The following is a 15,848-nucleotide window of genomic DNA, read 5'->3' as shown; positions in this document are numbered from 1 at the left end:
TGCAATACTCTTTTTCATGGCCATGAACACAAAAAATGCTACTGATGGCCAGTTTTTGTAATGATACAGCCAAGTAGTTTAATTCACCATGCAAAATAGGGAGAAAAAAGTTGTTTGGTTTTTTTCTTATTTTTAGAAAATATGTACTTTCATTTTATGTTTTCTTCCTGGCCCCTAAGTCCCACTGTGAGAGTGAATACTGCTGAGTACACTGGAAGAGTAAACAGAAACCACATGCTACAAAAAAAGTGAATTTAAGCTTCTCTGATGGATAATTTATGGTTTCACTTTTAGTGAATTAGAGAACTGCAGCATTCATAGGATTTTTTTTACTTTTTAGAGAGATATGTTTAAAAATCCTTTATTGTTACTTTTACATTTATTTTATAATTTTTACATTCCTGAGAAGAATGCTTCTAGGACATAGAGATGTTTGAGAGGAAAATATAAGTTTTAATGACATATGATCATAAAAATGGAAAATATTTTTTTAATCAAATAATCTTACAGAAAATGTCCCCACATTCATTTATCATAGTTGGTGCAAGAAAAATCAAATATAATTTGGCTAGAAAATAATTATTCAGCACCTAAATCAGGAAGCCTTTTTCAGTCCACAAGTTTTCATGAAAACCTTGACATGTGCATACACTTTAAAGCCAGTAGTGCCATTTCATTGGAAGGACACATGACCTTCTTTTGAAGCAGGGAAGCAAACTGGGGTCTTCTATATCCCAGACACACTTGAGCAAGATACAGATGTCTCTGTCGCTCGGAAGAGAGGTGATCTGTCACTGGTGATCAACCACATCACTGCAGTACCCCTACACATTCTCTGTTTGTGTCATCTGTCCACTCAACCCCAGGACTATTTTGCTAGGCCATTATTTAGAGCTTCACAACTGCTGGAGATTGTGGATTACTGGTGAAGATACCAGCTGGTGAAGTACTAACTTCAATTCTCACCATATAATTCTACATGCTGTTCTATATTTAGAGTACAGGAAACTATTGCATATATATCTAAAACAATATACTATCTTTCACTTTTCTGCTTAATTCATGACCATCTCTACAGATACTGTTAACAAGATTGTGACTGTAAACAGATTCTACAGCCAAATAACATTAAGCATGGCAATTAGTGCTTTTTAACACCCACAGACTGATTTGTGAAACAGGATTTTAAGTAATAAGCCATCTGTTGCTCTCAGTTCCAATTGTTGCACTAACTATGTATTCTTAATGGTGATCCTAATTTAGATCACACTTTATCACCAAGAAATAAAAGGCACTATTTGTTTTCATCATTTTACTGAGTTACTTTGACTATTTTCATCTGTTCTAGTAGAGAAACAAAGATCAGTTTCTGCTGAAATGAAAGTATACTTTTTTATTTGGAAGGAGTCTCCACATGTCAGAAGCAAAGCAAAATAGTTGGATCAAAGAAACCCAGTTAATCTTTGGGACTCCATTTCTAGAAATCACTTTTCTGCCATTTGTGCCAAGCAGACCCAATGTTTACAAAGACCCAACTACAAATCACTAACATGTAGCCAAAACCATCTAGAGATATAACAGACTTCTTGCCATGCCAGCGTCTCTATTAAGCCCACAAACAGCCAGGGAACTCCTACTAGGTTAAGAAAAACTTTTGACATAAAGGAAGAGAGAAATTTGCTCTCTACATTTATTTTCTTTTTTTCCTGGGAGAGTAAATCATGAAGACACAGTTGGCTATAAGTAGAAAGTTTCTTCAAGAAAATATTCTGCAATTTCTCCTGTTTGGAAAGTGCACAGATTGGTTCATTCAGTGAAGATCCCTTTGTCAGGAGCACAGCCCGGACTGATCTGAAATTAGACGCAGTCCCAAGTCCATACGAATCAGACCACGGTAACCTCTGCACAGTTTTAGAGAAAAATACCATGCTAAGACCAGAGTCCGAAGATAGCTTAAAAGTTAGAATATTGCTGCAAATTTCCTCCTACAAGTCATTGAAGTTCATGTATCCCAGAAAGAGACTGTATTGGCTGCAAAATACACTTCCACATAAACAGCTATGTATCTATCTATCTATCTATGTATCAACCTACCTGAAATGAGGTTGCAAGGAGGTGGGTGTTGGCCTCTTCTCTCAATTAATTCACAATAGAACCAGAGGAAATGGCCTGAAGTGGCAGCAGGGAAGGTTTAGATTGGATATTAGGATGAATTTCTATACTGAAAGAGTGGTCACGCACTGGAACAGCCTCAACAGGGAAGTGGTTGAGTCACCATTCTTGGAGGTGTTCAAGAAACACGTAGATGTGGCACGTCAAGACATGCTCTAGTGGCTGACGTTGTGGGGGGTTTTTCGTGGAGTATGCTTTTGCTGTTGTTGTGTGGTTGGTTTTGTTTGGGTTTGTTTCGTGGGGATTTTTGTGTTGACAGTTGGACTCGGTGATCTCAGAGGTCATTTCCAACCATGATGATTCTGTGATCTGCTTACTGAAAAACTTCACTTAGCCACCTTTACTATACTATTGCTCCTATAAATGCCATGACAGACATTAAAGGCATAAGAGCATAGCACCTTATACGAGCTAAAACCATTTAGCAACTTAAAACTCTGTCTTAATTGCATGACAGTATCAAGGATGCATGCATTGTGCTTAGATAAATCCTAGACTGAAATCTTGAGATAAACTTTATTAAAGCAAAGAGGCATTTGACCTTTGCATCAGATGATTAAAAATAGAAAATGCAGCCATAAAACTGAAATGAGAATTACATCATAGACCTTATGGCAATCTAAAACCGTCCCCATCTTAAGTTAGAGCAGAGGAATATGAAGAAGGCTTAAGGCTTTTCCAGATTAATATTCTCATCATCTCTCTTCATAAGAAGACTACACAGCCTTCGTCAATACATTCCATGAGCAGGAAATTCAATTTTCATTAAAACAAACATTTTCCATATAAAAACCAGGAGATACTGAAAATACTTACATTTATTAATAAAGTAAATGTCCCCATGAGAAATGCAGCAGATAATAAAAGGAGATAATTTTCAAACAGATTACTAGATTCAAATAAACAGAGAGCTGTTCTTTTTTCTCAGCTGGATAAGACAGCTTGGCTAAAATACATCTAGTGCTTCTGCAAAATTCTGAAATTTATTTCTACTGAGAAAGATTGTCCTGTTTGATCATGTGAAATAGCCTGAGCCAATCAGAAAACACAGAAATTACTAAGAAACTTTCACATAAATTGCCAGCTTCACCTCTCAAGCTGAACTCTAGTTTCACCATTAAAAGTTGTAATTTGCTCATGCTGAGAGCTATTTAAGATAAGCATAGGAAAACTCAGAAGGTATCTCAGATACCACTCTGTGGTAACCCTTGGTAAATGTAAAGTTTGAATGGCAGTCCCACAGGCTCAAGCTTAAAATACAGCCTGAATAGTAACATTACAGGCAACAGGTAGCAAGGAGAGAAGAAATCAAGGTCCATGAGGAGTTGGGTTGAAGATTTGCTTCCCCTTATGTTGTTTTTAAAAATGTTAAATTCACTCAGGGTTCTAATGCAATACAGAAGTGATTTATAAACAATATTTATTCAAAAATTGGGAACATCTAAAATCATTGTTAACTTGTTTTTTTGCTTTATTCATATTTACAAAAGAAAATAAACAAGCATCACTTTTTTTTTTTTTTAAGCTTCTAGGACTGGAGAGAGAGGAAGTGATAAACGTGTAATTCCTCATTGGTTAAGTCCTTTTAACAGTATTTAAACAATTACAAAGGTAGAGTGTGTATTTTGAAGAATAAAACAGAACTCTACCTTGCCCTCAGGATCCAGCTAAAATTTAATTACTATATAGTCTTTGTACCCAAGGTTTTGTTGTGACTGATATATTTTTTTATTATTATTTTTATGAGTACCAAATCTCACTCACAACAAACCCCCCAATTTATGGAGGGGGAAAAAAACAACCAAACCAACAACAAAACACCAACCAACACCGCAACCTGGCAGTGAAATACAACAATAAACTTTATCCAGACCAAAAAATAAAGCAATGTTTTTGGTAATGTTTTCTTTTTTCCAAAATTACAACTGAACACTTCACATCCTCACCACTTCTTTTATAATAGTTTTTTCACACACACAAACTTATGTGCCCCAGCTGATGTGCTAACACATCCATTTTTTATACTGCCTGGGAGGTTCAAAGAGAGGAGATCAGGAGGCAGCAACAATAAATTTTGCACTGCAGTGTCTAACATCACAGTAGCCATACTTTGAGTAGATGCTTGAAAGATATACTAGTGATGAAGGCCAGGGAAGTAACAAGACAGAAACATATTTATTGTACAAAGAAATTTTGCAATGGCTTGATAAAAATCAGCACAGATTCTCATCGCTTCTCAGTGTACCTCTTTAATAAGGACCAAATAGTCTCTGCTTTAGCCACAATTCAAACTAAACCCCAAACATTTCTTTTTACCTAAACAGTCATCCTCATCACTTGGTTTGTACTCTTCTGAGCAGAAATGAGTGCTACTGCTTTTAGCAAAGCAAGAAGGGCAATGCTAGCAAGACAAAGATGAAAACATTAAGGTAATTTCTATCTCAGTTTCAACATCCCAATTCCACTGGGGTGAAGTGGGTGGGAGTAGCCACCTATCCAACCACAATACACTCCCAAGCACCATGTGTCTGCTGAAAGCAACAGCAGGAGGCAGTTTGAAGATGAGGGCTTGGCAGTGTCAGGAAACATAGTATTCCCTGTTTGCCCCCAAAGACAGGCAGTAAATTGAATTTGCACTGAAGTCCACAAGGCATGTGGTAAAAGCAGAAGTGCAATGCAATGATTTAACTACTGACAAATACAAAGCAAGGGCTCCATGGCTGAACCGTTAGTGATACAGGCAGGTGTGGTTTAAATGGTTGGTACTCAAAGCTGTCACTGCTCTGGCCATTTCTGCTGCAGGCAAACACTACCTTCATTGACTTTTTTCTTCTTAATGGTTTATGTTCTCTGATATGAAAGAAAACTCAGTTCCAGGACTGTATGCATTCAGAAAGTCTTTTCAAACAAACACTATTTTCTGATGGTACTCCAAACAAATCCACCTCTCCTGGGAGAATGTTATATTCATTGAAGCACCAGAAAAAAAAATATCAAAAATATATTTTCTTCAATGACAGATGAAATGTGAAAAATATTTCAGTACTAGACAGTGTTATAGCTTTCAACATTACAAAAAACCCAGCAGTTCTCACTCACACATGAGATTTTCTCTTTTCTCCCATAACCTTGGAATACACAAAGACTGAAACTATCTAACTTCAGGGTTCATATTAAAAATAAAGCTCATATCTTGATGATTTCACATTGTTGAAATTTCACCAAGATTTTCATTCATTATGCATGTGTTTTTCTGGCTACATTTTTTATTAACTTGGTGTTGAAAATATTTCCATATTTATGTAGTGATAAAGTTGCTGTTGTACTCATTAAATAAATTTTATTTACATAACAAATGTTTCTCAGTGCTGAAAGCATAAGCATTTACTCATACTGAAAAGTTAAACTGCATTCATAATTTCATGCTAAGAGTTTCAAATCATAAGTTAGTGTGGACAAAGCTACATATTGTCAGCTAATTCAAAGTCACTGAATGGAATCAATACAGCTAGAGAACATCTTTGAAGGACAACACAGAAAATATCATTTTTGCATTCCTTTTTCAAAACAGATTTCTCATAGAGTTCCACAGACATTAACAGGATCACAGAGTTGGAAAATAGAAAGTATCCTAGTAGTATTGGCATGCACTGAAGAGTTACTGCTTATTGCTTAACGATTACCTGGGGAGCATCAATAGGTTAAGAGTTCTAAATAACTAGATAAATGGATTCAGTGAGATCAATTAAACACAAAAATTGATCTTTTTCAGTTGAGTTTCTTATTTTTTCTCTTTTTTTCCTCATGTGTATTAAAAAATAATAAAAAAAAAATCACTCTTTTCTGCTGGAGATACTTGGTTTTCTTCTCCATTTCAGCCAGGTAAGCCCCAATGGGACCCCACTGCACTGAAGGGGTGAATGTCAAGAAACCATGCCCTGTAGTGAGACTACCAGCTTCCCCATTTACTGGAGTCATGTCTCATCAGGAATCCTGCACCACACAACCAGAGTCTGTAGTCTGAACTACAAAAACAACAACAAAAAAACAAACAAACAAACAAACAAAACCACTTTTATTAATCAGTGTTACCTTCAGCTTCCACCAAATACCTGTTAAAGATAAAATTTGTTGACAACTAGCATCAGTAGTGGGCAAGAACCAGGTTATAAACAGGATAGAACAGGCTAGTGATTCTCTGATTACAAAGTGCTGATGAAAGTCAGCCTGCAACAAGAATCAGAGGAGTCAAACTCAGTTTTAAGAAACAGTAAAGAGCAAGAGGAGTCCAGAAGATAAGAAAATTACGTGGGCTGCCCTTTAAACGCAGCAAAAGTGGGTAATAGCAAGAGAATTATAGAACAGTTGGAAAAATATTTTTTGAAATATTCTAAAAATCATTTGTTAACACACAGAAGGAAAAGAATGATGGGCAGTATCAGAGATTAAAGCTATTCAACTGATCTCATTTCTTTCTGCAGGAGACTTAGAAGATTTGGTAGAGGAGCAGATTCAATAGGATGAAGATATTTTAGCTTTATGCAAGGTTTTGACATTTGTTTAACATAATATGCTTATACAACAAAATAGGCTAAAATAGTTGAAACAAAAAAATTGCCCGGGAAGACTCATTACTGATTAACTGTCAAATGAGGGAACACACAAAGTAAGGTTTTTGCAGGACTCTGTTCTGCTTCTGGTACTATTCAACACATTCTTTAATTATTTGGATAGAAGTACAGGCATTAAATTTGCAAGCTGAAAGCAACAGCAGACAACATGATCAATTAGGATTCAAACCAGACAATACACTGGGAGAAGACACCTAGAAAAAGATACATTTTACTAAGGATAGATGAAAAATTCCACACCACACCCTGTGGAAACAAAGGAGATACAATGAATAACACTGTTATCATGAATCAAGAACATCACACTGCTAAAATACATACACACAAATAGAAATATTATTTTGAAATGTGAAATAACACTACTACTCTCCAGCTGAAGGCTGGGTGGTATGACAGATGACTGGTGAGAATGATCAGTAATGCAGAATACATAACCTGTGAGAACAGACAGAAAGAATTTGGAAATTCTCGTTACTGAAGAATAAGCACTCTGAGATAAAAGAGATCTTTCTCTCTCAGATAAGACCTTAATAGTGGTTTTCAGATGTGCAAGCATGACAAAATAGACTACATGGACTCTTCTATTAAACTGTAGGAAGGAAGGTTTAGGTAGTTATTTAAAGATTTTCAATAGCAAAAAAAAAAAGCTTCTTAGTAGTAAGAAAAATTACTTATTTGAAGAGACTGTAAAATCTGCACCACTGGATATTTTCAGGAGGAACTGGACAAATACCTATCACACACACAGTACCTCCTGTTAGAGGAATTAAAGTTAGAGCTTTATTGTTATTATAGTTCACATTTCTGGTAGCTGGTGAATTGTCGGGGTCCTATGACCAAGATACTGTAGTGCTCCCCTCACCAACACAATTGAAGCCACTACCTAAGTACTTGTAAGGCTCATCTCCTCTCAAAAATCAATAGTAGTAGACAGTTTAGACTCAATGCAATAGTTGGTTTGTTGATTCTTGCAGTAATACTCTGTCATTTTTTGTTCTTCAGATGAAGAAGACATTTTATCTCTCGATGCTTCAGAAAACAAAACCAAAAATATGCAATTTTCTCAACTGTAAGCAAAAACAATTACACTCCCATTTCAAGTTGGAGGTAGTTAGCTTTTTAGGTGCTAGTTCCTTGAAAAAATTGTGAAGAAAAATATGTATAAAGGGGTCTTTTTAAAATGATTGCTTGAAAAATACCAGCTGTGTCTAGTTCTTTTCTGCAACTTTTGTGGTCTGAAAATCATGACAGAAATGTTACTGAATCTGATAATTTTCCACTATGGATATTGTGTATGGAGTTCGATTTTCTCTGAAAGTGCTTAGGCTGAGAAGCTGATACATTGTTTGCTTGTCAAACAGCTTGAAGAGCTAGACAATACCATTAGACATGGTATTGAAATGATGGATGAATGGATTAGCCTCACCTGCTGTGTGCTGTTTGCTAAAGGCATTTTAGTAATACTTCCTGCTCCTTTTGGTTCTAACAAATTGCCTCCAATATGTGCAGTCATCTAACTTAAAAACAAGGCCCCCAAAACAGCTAAATAAAAATTACAGTGCAAGTACAAACACAGACTGCATATTGCTTTGCTAGAAAATGTTTCTACTTGACTTCAGTTCAAAGTCACCTCTAGAATATAAGGTGTATTACTTTTTAAGGACCTGATGATGAACCTCTAAATACTTAAGACCCTTTATGACAGGCCATTGCTATTCCTACTCTTATCAGTTTATTTTCCCTGCTTCTACTCTCCTTTTAATTTATTTTCCTAGACATGAGCAATTAACACTTGATGGATTCTATTCACCCTTGAAGTGCAATATATTTTATTGTTCTCATTTCTTAACCTTTGATACAATTTTCTGTCTCCCACAAACCGTATTTTAATACCTGAATGTCTTCATATGTGCTTCGATTGTGTTTAACATCTTCTATGTTTGGCATATTAGGTAGAGCAGAGGATGAATGCTAACACTTAGATAAAAAAAAAAAAAGTGTAAAAGAAAATCACTGAAGAAAATTACTCCTCTATTTCTTTAACTGAGCCCAAGCAAAACCTGTTATCAACATCTATAAAGATAGAAAAATCACTAAAAGCTCTAGTGTTCTCTTACAACTCTCATTTTTCAGGAGTTCTCTACAACTTTACAATTACTTTGAGCTTTATCACATGAAGGTAGACTATGGTTTTGGTGAAGTTTCTCATAATATGTCTCTGTATTTTAATGTGTTCATGCACTTTCATATTTGCATCACTTTCCTAATCTTTCAGAAACTGCCTTCTGAACTTGTGTTGAGAAATCATTCATTTGAATTAATCTTCATGACAGCATCTGGCATCATTTGTATATCTGCCAGGGGGAGAAAGTTTGGAAAGAGGGGCAGAAGAGGAAACACATGAAGTAAGGCTCATAGTGCTGGTTTCTCTCTTGTTACATTCCTTTGCTATAACTTTAAAGCATACATTAAGTACTGTTAATTTTCAAAAAGCAAAATATACTCAGAGGCACAAAATTTTAGAAAGAGAGACTGTTGTAATAATTTAGGAAATTCTGGACTTGCCACTTTTCATTGCAGCCCTGGAAAACTTTCAAATAGAACTTTCAAACTCAACAAGCTATCAGGAAAAGATGTTTCTGATTTCAGTTAACATTCCACAGAGAGAGATAATAGGTACCTGTTTCATCATTAGTTAATGAAGTTCTCTATGTCATCATTATAACCTAAAATCATTAAATGTAGAAAGAATTCTACATTATTCTAAAGGAGGCATAGATTTTAATATTCCCACCGGAAAGACTTCTGGTAACTTTCAATAGTAAAGTAGGGCATTATTAGATGGGGTCTGAGCAACCTGATCTAGTGGGAGGTGTCCCTGTCAATGCAGGGGGGTTGAATCTAGGTGATCTTTAAGGACCCTTCCAACATAAAGTATTCTTCGATTCTATAATTATTCAAAGTTTGATTTAAAAAAAGGACTGGAGACATTAGTTAATCTCTGTTTTGTCTAACTCAGTTATCTCTGCCATTACCACTAGACTTGACGATCTTGGAGGTCTTTTCCAGCCTTGATGATTCTGTGTGTGTTACCTTCAGTGAGGACTGAGCTATGTACTGGCTTGCAGCCTAGTAATAGAATTACTCACATATACTTCATTAACCCACAAGTCTATAATAAATCTTTTGACATCATTATAGATATAGTTAAAGTTTACCTCCTAAGTAACATCATACACTTATTTAAACCAGCTGGTTGCCTTTGTATAATAGTAGTATTTCCTGGTCTAATAATTATTTCTTCTATTATTCTTCAGTTACCTAAGGGCTGCAGTATATATTAAAAAGTAGCAGCTAGTAAAATATTTTACCATTAAAAATACTCAATTAAAAGTATGGTAGAATAATAAAAACATTTTTCACTTTGCAGAAATAACAGCAGCTTAAATTTGTTCTGCCTTTAGAACAACACACACGTAAAACACAAGACCCCTTCCTTCATAAAACAAGATGTATTAACATCTAAGAGATCACAGCCCCTCAAACACTTAAGTTTAATCAGCATGCTTCTCTGACACTGTATTTTGTCAGAATTAGATATCTAAATTAGATATCTAATAAGCATTTACATGAATTCTGAAGCAGGTCTCTCTAAGTGAAGATTCATCCCACAATAGAACAGATGTTGACAAAAATGCCTTCCTGGATTTTTTAGAAGAATAATCACAAAATCATTTCATTTGGAAGCGAGCTACTGCCAACATCTCTTCCATGCTCTCGGCTCAAGCAGGGTCATCCAGGTTGTTCAGGACCATGAGTTCAGTGTGTCTTACCTACACAATTATTTGCATCATGTCCAGCAGCACCTTAGGACTGCTAGCATTGACCACCTTCATATCATTTTCACATCAAATGCCTCTGGAATCCCAAAACCAGCTCTACTCTATGGCCCTAAGGCTTGGTCTACTCAGAGTATACAGTTGCACTTTACTAGAGCTATGCTTAGATCACTGTAATATTCCTTTTGCTCTTGCAGTATACTTGTACTTAAGTGAGTAAAAATAAGTGTTGGTTTTGTAAAATTAATAAAAAAGAAGAAAAAAAAAAAAGGTGAAAAAATAATTCCATGTACTAATTCTGGGCATTCTCCTTGGCATTTAATGTAATTAACAGAAATAAGCTCAACAAAAATATTTAAACTTTACTTGTCTGAATGTGTTAACCCTCATCACCCCAAAGCCTCGCAACAGCACAAGTAAAGCTGATCAAGAGCAACTCATTGATACCCCTGTGTTTCCCTCTCTGCATGCATGTTTTAATGCAATGTAAATGTAAGTCAGCACACACTTCAAAGCAAGAGGGTTTTTAACATCTGTATATGTATTACTGCATATAGTGGTACTGACTCACTTTTGGTTATTCCACTAGTTATGCTGACTACATTTATATAGAATGGAAATCTGTAACAGAATTCTTAGACCTCTGTATTGGTACTATCCTTAGATTATGGGATCTGAGAGAATAAAAAATCAGAAATTATATAGCCATTCTCTTTCAAAGTACATCTTTTCCATAGTATGTTCTTTAAGTCAAGACTGAACTCCAATTTGCAGCAAAAGAATTAGGAGAAAATATATTCTCTTAAGGGTCTGATTAAATATTTAATCAGACTATGCACACCTCTAATTCCCAGGACAGAACTCAAAAGACTAGGAACTCTACAGAGAGCTCAGTACATCAGGAAAAAGATCAATGTTAATTAGAGCAAGATATATGAACTTCTTCCAAAGTGTAAGACATATGCTAAGGAACTCAATGCATAATTTTAAGAGACCACTATAGATAACTTGAGTCAGGGGGATTGACTTCACTTTTGTTAGTGTTTCCATTAGTAACAGAAACATTTATTATGAGGTACAGCAACATCAGCCAGTAACTAAAACGTGCAAGAAGAAATTAAGAAACACTTCTATCTTGTAACATGCTGCTATAAGAAGCCGAATAGTTGCTCTCCTGCTACTGTTGGTGATTACTGTAAAGATCTATGTATTGACAAGAGATAGTTTTTCTTCTCATACAGCAAATAATGAGACATTACTGCATTATTGCAGCTATTTTAAAATTTTTTCTCCGAAAGATAGAGATTTTTTTATAGAGTAGCATTACCTGAAGACATGCTTAATATGTGAATACTCTGAAAAATTAATTCAGATCCTTTGGATCAGAAATTGCCCTCAGGAAATGAAGCACACAGAGGAAGTAGCAAGTAAGACAGTTAAAGGCCAAAAGATCCATTACAATGTTATATTACAGAAAGTCTTCAGCAATGATTGAAATTCAAGCTACATACGATAGACCAGCAAAGTCACTAATCTTCCACACAGGATTGGAGTAAGAAAAAAAAAAGAAAAAAAAAAGAAAAAAAAAAGAAAAAAAACCAACTGTGTGTGCATACAGCTGTAAGAATTTGCACAGTGTCCTGGTGGATGAGTAGTGGCATTAGAATGTTGGACCATCTTACTTGATACCCATTTTATACACTTAATTAACTATATATAGTTTTGCTCTGTTATGGTTGGGTTCACATATTCCTCAGTCAACACAGATATGTACACAGAACTACAACTCTGTGTTGTGCTGACTTTGAATAATTACTACATTGATTGGGTACCAAGGAACTACAGAAAAATCGCAGTAGTTGATGTCCTCCCTTGTAACAATCTGTCCTGCCTTGTAAAGTTTATATGTTAATAAAAGGTTGCTGAGGGTAGAGTTCTTCTAGGAACAGTCTAAACAAACATAGAAGCACTGCTATTGGCAGCAAAAGGCAAATCAGATTGAGAGACAGACAATAGAAGGACCAATATTGAAGCTAATCCATGCCTGGATTCACCATCTTTCAGCAGCATAAAATGTCATCGTCTGAGCTGATACATAATATGACCTATCCTCTTTTTCCTTTTTTTTAATCCCTCTGAGTGTTAGTTCAGTTACAAGAAGAGAAGTCTTTCCATTCAGAGTTCCAGAGCTTGAAAAATTATGTCAAAGAAAAAAAGGCATTTAGTTGGGTTATAACATATTCTGAATGAAGTCACAACTTGAAGTACAAATTCAGGCATTTAAGCTGCAACCCCATCAGTGTGATATATTGTTAATAGTGCTGATGACAGGATTTATAAGAACACTGCAGAACACCTCTGTGGTATGAATAGAGATTAAAAACAGATGTGCAATTCCAACTAACCATATGCTTGGTTAGTTTTAACACTATTGACTCTGCTTCAGAGCTGTGTAACTGCTTTGGGGCTCTTGGATCACTTTTCAAAGTGTCCTGAGAAAAAGATGCCCTTCATTTTTACCCACTGCTATTTAGTATGGTCCAGAGCATATAAGTACTGATTACCAAATGAAATAATGCATTTATTTTTACTGTAAACTACTCACAATATTCTTGTGTATGACACTGCTGAATGAAAAAAAATATTGAAGCTACTGAAACTTTAACTTGATATTCTACCCAGATATATTTTTTCTACTTAACACATTTTATAGTCAATCTACATTATTATTTAGATGTAATTATATTAAATATAGTAAAAAAATACCTTGTGCTTTTTACACAAATGAGAAAAATCTTAGAGTATTTTGGCAATGATATTATTTTATAAATCTATGGATTTTTGTCCTGCATAAGAAATATCAGTTCACCAGCTTTCACTGTTGCTATAATCTAATCTTCAGGACTTTATCATTAGCAGAACTGACAGTTCAAAGTAACTTCATCTTAAAGACTTGTCATAAGATTTCTGATGGTAACTTCTAGGAGAGAAGGCAGCCAATGATCAGGACAGGAAAACTGACTTTAAATTAGAGTTGAAATATCACAAACAGAGTCTTCATTATCTAGGAGGTAAAATCCTATTTCAAAACAGATTGCTGAAGAGATAACCGAAGAACTTCTTAATTAAAACCTTATTGATGCACTGTATCTCCAGAGATAATTAAATACAACACCAAGTTTTGCATATAAAAACATATTTATCTTGCCAAGGAAATTGAGAAAAAGTACTTGACTTGATGTAGATATTTTTGTCAATTGGCTTCTATTATCTGTACTACATGCCGATGAGCTGCAATGACTGCAGATTTATTTTATTTTTTTTAACTGACCAAGCAACCAAATACAGAATAGTAAAATAAATGTCCCCCTTCATAAATTAGTTCAAGGAAGGTAAGTTCAGTTGGACTGTGAAATGGTCTGGACAACTGACATTTTATGTACTACCCATATTCATAAACAGAAGCTATAACATGTTTCCCTATTTTAAGCAATCAATGAACTACTAAATGTACTTTTTTCTATTTTTAACACACGTTTCTCAAAAGCTCCATGCAGACTTACCATTGTTGGAATGTAAGCTTCACAAAAAGAGCAGCTCACCATTTATAAACATTGAGCACTGGCAATATCTACTTCATTACTTCAGATTTTATTTTCACTGCTAGCCAGCAAAATAAAAAAGAAAAACATGCTGAGAAACTCATCCATCTTTCAGTGATTATTTTAAAGTCCCAGACAAGTACAATATCAGGAAGCACAGAAAACGCAGTCAGCCTCCAGAGTATTCAGGGCTTAAAAAAATACAAGTTTAGCAGGAAATGAGTTTAAGTACCTCCTGCTGACTTCATAAGTATCTGATTTTAATTAACACCAAGATGCACCACATGAGAACATTTCAATACTCTTTTTACCATGTTTTACTCTGATGACAGTCATGCACAAAGTTCAAATATTGGAGAATATTTCCTAACAACTCTATTATAACATTGAAAGTTCAGAAAACATTGCCAAAAAAATGCTGACTGGAAGAAAATATATTCTTCTATTTCGGATAGGTAGCAATGCAGAGGATGCTACATAGAGTAGCCTTTAAGGCACTGACACTGCCTCAATGCTGCATTTGGGTCTGTAGATAACCTCACTGTGAATTTTACTGGACTGTTTCAAATAGTCAAGGAGAAATCAAATACCTCCTTCATGTTAGGACTCGCTGAGCCTTCATAGATTATTATTAGTTTTAGCCAGGTAATAGTTATGCTTTACTAAATACATTTTTTTTAAAGCATGAGTTTATTAGTGCAAAACAAATCACATTAAAATTTACAGCTAGTAAGTTCATTACTTAATAATTTTCAAGAAGCTCTTGAGAGTTGATTGACAATGCTAGCAAAATAATTTTCTTAGAAAATTTTATTTCCAGTAATATGTTCTGAAAGTCCATTATATCCAGAATAAAGAAGCATAGAATATGATAGATGAAATGCGTAGGGAGAGGTACTTTTCCCTGCAGACTTTTTTTGCTCAGCTTTCACAAATACACCACCACCATGTGTTATATTACCTATTTGAATGCTGTAAGAGCAACCTAATTGCAAACAGTTTCCCACATCCACTCATGATAGAGATGACAGAGTAGGTACCTTAAATATCTATTGAAGCAGTGGCTGAAATTCAGATGGAGACATTTGGAAATGTATTCTCCAAGTCTTTGAAGTCAGCAGTCACACTGCTAGCCTACTACATATTTAAGTATTCAATGCATAATTAGAAATCATGAACATAAACAACTAAGATCAGGTACTCCCTCTAAATACTTTATTTTGCAGTTATTAGAACTGTCACATAGATGGAAATAATGAGCAGTCAATATTCTACCTCAGTGCCACAAAAAATAATTTTAAAAGATACTTTATTTTAAGTTACTGACTTTACTAGACCATCCATTTTACAAAACTGAGGTTATTACAGTGTTCTTGATAAGTATATTGTTATGTATATTTGACATATTGGTATTTATATGTATAACCCTTTATCTGGGATCTGGGGATGAGTAAACCACAAGCACAGACTGTCACATGGAAGGGAAAGTATGAGGTGGTATAAGAAAATAAAACATACATTTCTTCGACAAAATCCAAGCCAAACAATGATGCCTGTAACTGAAGAAACAAGTAAATAAACAGTCGTCAGTTTTTCAAAGCATC

This window comes from Chaetura pelagica, unplaced genomic scaffold (genome assembly GCF_000747805.2).
Source record: "Chaetura pelagica isolate M959 unplaced genomic scaffold, ChaPel_1.0 scaffold67, whole genome shotgun sequence".
NCBI classification, from domain to species: Eukaryota; Metazoa; Chordata; class Aves; order Apodiformes; family Apodidae; genus Chaetura; species Chaetura pelagica.
The sequence above is the reverse complement of the archived record's forward strand: the minus strand, read 5'-3'. Positions refer to the sequence as shown.